A 6,000-nucleotide genomic window follows, 5' to 3' on the forward strand; every position below is an offset into this window, starting at 1 on the left:
CCAGTATGGAAGGTATGAATAGGCTTTGGCTTTCAACTGAGTTTTGTGAAGGGCTGTGACAGGATGGTCACAGGCAGGACATCACAGGGAGATCACTTTAATTGCCTCTGAGTCACCAAAGCAGACATTTCCAAGAATATGAATTGGCAAAAAGCCATTTCAGTTTTTTTACATGAATATTTCTACATGCCTACACTCTGACATGCATGATTTTCCCGCCACTTTCTAGCTCCCAGGGTCCCACTTCTTTGTCTATTGGTTATAAAAACTGCCTTTATTTTTCCCACTTGCTCATGGACTTTCCCTACTGTGTTTGCTTCTAATGCCAACAAATAGGGGTGTTCAGAGAGTAAAAACAAGCAATATGGATTCCCTGCAGGCTCTTAAACCATAGTTCCTATAGCCATAGAGAAGAAATACCCTCTCAAATTTGTGGTGCTTGCTCTACTTCCTCTGCCATCATTCTGACTTTGTAATTGAGGCTGATGTTGCCATTTGGGATTTTTGGTGGGGGAGAGGATGGTGTATTAGGGATTGAACTCAGGGGCACTCAACCACTGAGCCACATCACCAGCCCTACTTTTTGTGTGTTTTATTTAGAGACAGGATCTCACTGAGTTGCTCGGTGCCTCGCCATTGCTGAGGCTGCTTTGAACTTGCGATTCTTTGTCTCAGCCTCTGGAGCCTCTGGGATTATAGGCATGGGCCCCCATGTCCAGCCACATTGGGATTCTATGGAGGCTAAAGTGGGAGAGAATAACATCAACAAAATCCAAGGAATTTCCTCCATTCTTTTTAACTTCAAGTGACTCTACTTTCCTGATATTCCAAGCAAAAAGACGGAACTCTTTATGTCTGAATCCAGTGAAGGGATTTATATTTCCTGTTGCTATGAATATGGTATGAAAAATAGTGGAGGGAAAACAGGATAGTCATGGCTCATTTGATTTTGATTCAAGTTCTGGTTTAATCCCCAATATACATGGTACCTTATATTTGTCAGTGTTTAGAGATAGCCATTTCATGCATTACGTCCTGGATTTTGAGAGGTGTTTCATGGAAGAGACAGAAATGCCTACTCCTTCTTTAATGGAACTGTATCTCTTGGTGTATACTTTAGGGAAATTCATGCAACCCGACTTCACTTAGCATATATTTAGGTAGCAACAAAATTTGTTTTATATGCTTAATAGGTGAATATTCTAATTATCATCATAATTTCAAAATAACAAACATTCCTACATTTGTCTACTATTTTATTGTTTCCAAAGACTTTGAACATATACCAATATCATTTTGTTTCATTTTCAACAACTCTAGAAAATAGTATTAAACTTCTTTTCAAAAGAGAAAATCTAGTTTAGAGAATTTCTTTTTCTCAAATTCAACCACATAGTAACTATAAAGCCAGGTCACAAATTCTCTGCATGTGTGTGTGTTTCTAACCAAATACTTAATGTTTTTTTCTTTAGTATCACACACTTGAATGTTTTTCTGAATTTCAAAGAAACTAAAAATCAGCAAGACTGACGGTAGTAATAATACCAACCATAGAGAATCAAAGTGTTTTGTTAAGCAATCAATATTGTAAGTGTTCCTCTAATCTATTGCTTTGAGATTGGTGTCTATTTAATGAGTTTAGATGGTCAAAAAAAACATAAAAAACTTTTAAGAAGATTAATATATTCCTTTAAATCAATAAGAAGAAATACTATTAGTAGTTCAAGTTAAAAATGTAATGGAGGATTGGGCCTACTTTTTCTTCTATTAGGCACAAGGTCTCTGGTTTAATTCCTACGTCCTTGATCCACTTTGAGTTGAGTCTTATGCATGGTGAGAGATAGAAGTTTAATTACATTTTGTTACATGCATGTTTCCAGTTTTTCCAGCACCACTTGTTTAAGAGGATATCTTTTCTCCAATATATGTTCTTGGCATCTTTGTTTAATATGATATAACTGTAATTATGTGGGTTTGTCTTTCTGTTCTCTATTCTGTACCATTGGTCTACAAGTCTATTTTGGTGTCAATACTATGCTTTTTTGTTATTATTGCTCTGTAGTATAGTTTTAGTTCTGGTATAATGATTCCACATGCTTCACTCTTCTTGCTGAGGATTGCTTTAGCTATTCTGGGCCTCTTATTTTTCCAGATGAATTTCATGATTGCTTTTTCTATTTCTGTGGTGTAAATTTATGAATTGATGATTATTTTTTTAGCACCTGGAGACACTTTCCATTGTTCTGCTTTTATTAATATTGAGAAATCAGTGTTTTGGGCTTAATTGATATTTCTTTGAAAATAATCTGTGCTTTTTTACTCTTTTTGGAGGGAGTTGCTTTTTCTATTTCTATGAGGAATGTTATTGGGATTTTTATTGGGACTATATTGAATCTGTATATTGCTTTTGGTAGTATGGTCATTTTGATAATATTAATTCTGCCTATCCAAGAACAAGGTAGATCTCTCTATTATGTCAGATTAGGCCTCAACTTCCTTAATAAGACTCCTATAGTGTGCAAGAATTAAAACAAAGAATCAATGGATGGATTCAAACTAAAAAGCTTCTTCTCAGCAAAAGAAACAATCAGTGAGGTGAATAGAGACCCTATAGAATAGGAGCAAATCTTTACCACAAGCACAACAGATAGATATATAAAGCACTCAAAAATCTTAACACCAAGAAAAATAAATAAATAACCCAATCAATAATTGGGCCAAGGACACGAATACACACTTCTCAGAAAAGGATATACAATCAATCAACAAATGTATGAAAAAATGTTCACCATCTGTAGCCATTAGGGAAATGTAAATCAAAACTACTCTAAGATTCCATCTTATTCCAGTCAGAAAGGCAATCATCAAGAATATAAGCAACAATAAGTGTTGGCAAGGATATGGGCAAAAAGGTAGACTCATACACTGCTGGTGGGACTGCAAATTGGTGCAGCCAATATGGAAAGTAGTATGGAGATTCCTTGAAAAACTGGGAGTGGAACTACCATTAGATCCAGCTATCCCACTCCTCAGTTTATACTCAAAGGACTTAAGAACAGCATACTACAGGGACACTGTCACATCAATGTTTATAGCAGCACAATTCACAATAGCTAAATTATAGAACCAACCTAGATGCCCTTCAGTAGATGATAGGATAGGGAAACTTAGGCATATATACACAATGGAACATTACTCAGCAATAAAAGAGAATAAAATCGTGGCATTTGCAGGTAAATGGATGGAGTTAGATAATATAATACCAAATGAAGTAAGCCAATCCCCCAAAAACCGAAGGCCAAATATTTTCTTTGATATGAGGATGCTGACTTGGCAGAGAGCATGAGAGGAATGAAGGAACTTTAGATAGGACAAAGGGGAAGGAGGGGAAGAGAGGGGCCACGGGAGTAGGCTAGACCATGAGTTAGACATCATTACCCTAAGTGGATGTATGAAGACACGAATGGTGTGAAAATACTTTGTGTACAACCAGTGACTTGAAAAATCGTGCTGTATATGTGTAATATGAAATGAATTGCATTCTGCCATCACATATAACAAATGAGAATAAGTAAATAATTTAATAAAAACTTTATATATATATATATATATATATATATATATATAAAGTTTTAGGTAAATAAACTTCTTATTCAGAGTTCTGTATCTGATACTAAGTATCTTGAAAACAAAGCTACCAATGTCAGGAATTAGCCTGTCAAATCCTTTAGAGTTAATGAATTTTCTCTACAGAAAGTTTGTGTTTATTTGCCTAGTCTGAATATACCTATAAACGTTTAATTAGCTTCATGTGAGGTAGAAATTATTTTTAATTTAAAATTATTTATATAGTTATGTGTAATTGCAGGTGTATAAAATTAGAATACACATACACACACACACACATATTCCAACTTATAAATGACATTGGTTAGTAGTAAAATTCTCACCAAGATAAGAAAAATCATAAGAACATTTTGTAGTATCTAGAGACAATCTTTTTTTCCCCATGTGTCCTTTACATGAGTTAAAATAGTGAAACTCAGAAAGAAACTAGGTTGCTAAAAATTGCGAACTGTGAACATATATTGCAAGCTGATAGGTGTGCTGCTAACACATATGGTCAGGTAGAGAAAGTATCTTGCAAACAGTGCTTTCTGGAGTTAAGAATCTTGTCTCTGTATCATCATTTCAGAGATAAAAAGACAGGAAAAAACTAAATGTCAATCAAGAGGATCTGCTCTGGATGGATTTTGCTAGATGCTTGCAATTCAGGTAACAACATTTATGCTCATCAACTTGCTCTCAACAAATAGACTTGCAAAAAAGCCTTGTAAATTAATCAGTCTTCTGTCATTATAACAAAATACCTGAGGCTAAGTAACTTGTAAAAAAAAAAAAAGAAGAAGAAGTTTTATTTAGCTTACAGTTTTGGAGAATGAAAATCCAAACAACAGTGCATCAGCTCTGGTGAGGACCTCCTGACTACATCATCCAGTGATGATGGCATCTTGGTGAGAACACATGCAAGAGGAAAAGATCATGAGTTCAGACAGGATGCCAAACAGTGATTTAGGGGTCAGGCTTGATCTTTTAGTACAATTTGCTCTTCTGAGAACTAACTCATGCGTCCCACAAGAACTACCTTAATCCCTTCCAGGGAAAGCACCTCAATGACCTCCCACTCTGCTGCAACTCTAAAAGTCCCCACTCCTCTTACATTGCCATACCGGGATACTGGGAGAAGCTTCTAACATGAAAGCTTGCGGGTATGAACCACATCCAGAGCTTAGCACCTTAGCAATACAATCTACAGAATTATCAGGTGTCAATATTTTAAACAAAATCTGCTACAAAAGGTGTTGGGAAAACAATAAAATGTTACAATATTATGTAAACACATAAGATTTCCTCTATTTTATTTGCTATGCTATGCAGATTTGCTGCATTGATAAAAAAAAATGTGAGTTTATTTTATTACTATCTCTTAAAACCATCTGGCAAATATTCCAAATGAGTGATCAAATCCAAGGACACATGTTACTTATCCTGTATCTTAATGAAACTGTGTATAGATAAATACCTTATTTAGGAATCATAATAGGTTGAATTGTGCTCCACCATATGAAAAGATATGTTGAAGTCCTGTTCCTAGCAGAATATGAACTTATTTGTAAAAATTGTCATTGCAGATGTAACTAGCTAAGGTGAAGTCAAACTGGAACAAGTGTGGGCCTTTCATCTGATGGGATCCTGTTTTTAAAGAAGAGTTTATAAGGAGATGGACAGAGCCACCAGGGGAAATCATCATGTGATAATGGAGACTGAAATGGGGGTGATACAGCAACAAGCCAAGGGAGAGGAAGCTAGGAAATAACAAGAACAGATCTGCTCAGTCTCAAAGGGAGCTTGGCCCTATTGTTGTCTTGAATTCTAACCTCCAGAATTGTGATTTAAAAAAAAAAAATCTGTTGTTCTATGCCATCCAGTTTATGATATTTTATTACAGTGGCTCTAGGAAGCTAATCCAGAGGTGAAAAGCAATGTGATACAAAACATAGTACAATATATGAAGAGGGACTTAGTTCCAGAAAATGGAAACATTTATAAAACTCAGAACAAACATATCCTAAGAATACAATTTAAATTAGAAATAACGAGAATATACGTTTTCATCATTTATATATTCAGTTGAATTCAAGATGGCCAGGCTTTAGAAATCAGGACATATATTTATTAAATAAAATCTGAGATTAAGGCAAAGGCAAAAAAGAGAAGAGTTGATACAAACACAATGTTATAGGAAGACCCAAATTTCAATAAAAAATTAAGATCGATTATGGTATGAATTACGAGAAGAATTGATACTGTGAAGATCAGATCAGGGAAATACTCAGTGATTTAAAGTTTAGATAAGAAAGATATAAAAAAATTTTAAAACATGAAAACGGTCAGCACAGGAGAATAGAATTTTGAATAATGAACAGAAACAACAATAAC

At 34.9% G+C, this 6,000-nt stretch overlaps 1 long non-coding RNA gene across 2 annotated transcripts in view; it reads left to right on the forward strand.

Moving 5' to 3' along the window:
- The window catches only part of LOC144377749 (uncharacterized), a 194,688-nt gene extending 189,204 nt beyond the window's left edge, over positions 1-5,484 (forward strand). For both annotated transcript variants that reach the window (XR_013438794.1, XR_013438793.1), the window contains 2 exons: positions 4,196-4,275; positions 5,193-5,484. This is a non-coding gene — a long non-coding RNA (uncharacterized LOC144377749). The remainder of the gene's footprint in view (positions 1-4,195; positions 4,276-5,192) is intronic.
- Positions 5,485-6,000: the final 516 nt, after the last annotated feature.

This window comes from Ictidomys tridecemlineatus, chromosome 5, assembly GCF_052094955.1.
Source record: "Ictidomys tridecemlineatus isolate mIctTri1 chromosome 5, mIctTri1.hap1, whole genome shotgun sequence".
NCBI lineage: Eukaryota > Metazoa > Chordata > Mammalia > Rodentia > Sciuridae > Ictidomys > Ictidomys tridecemlineatus.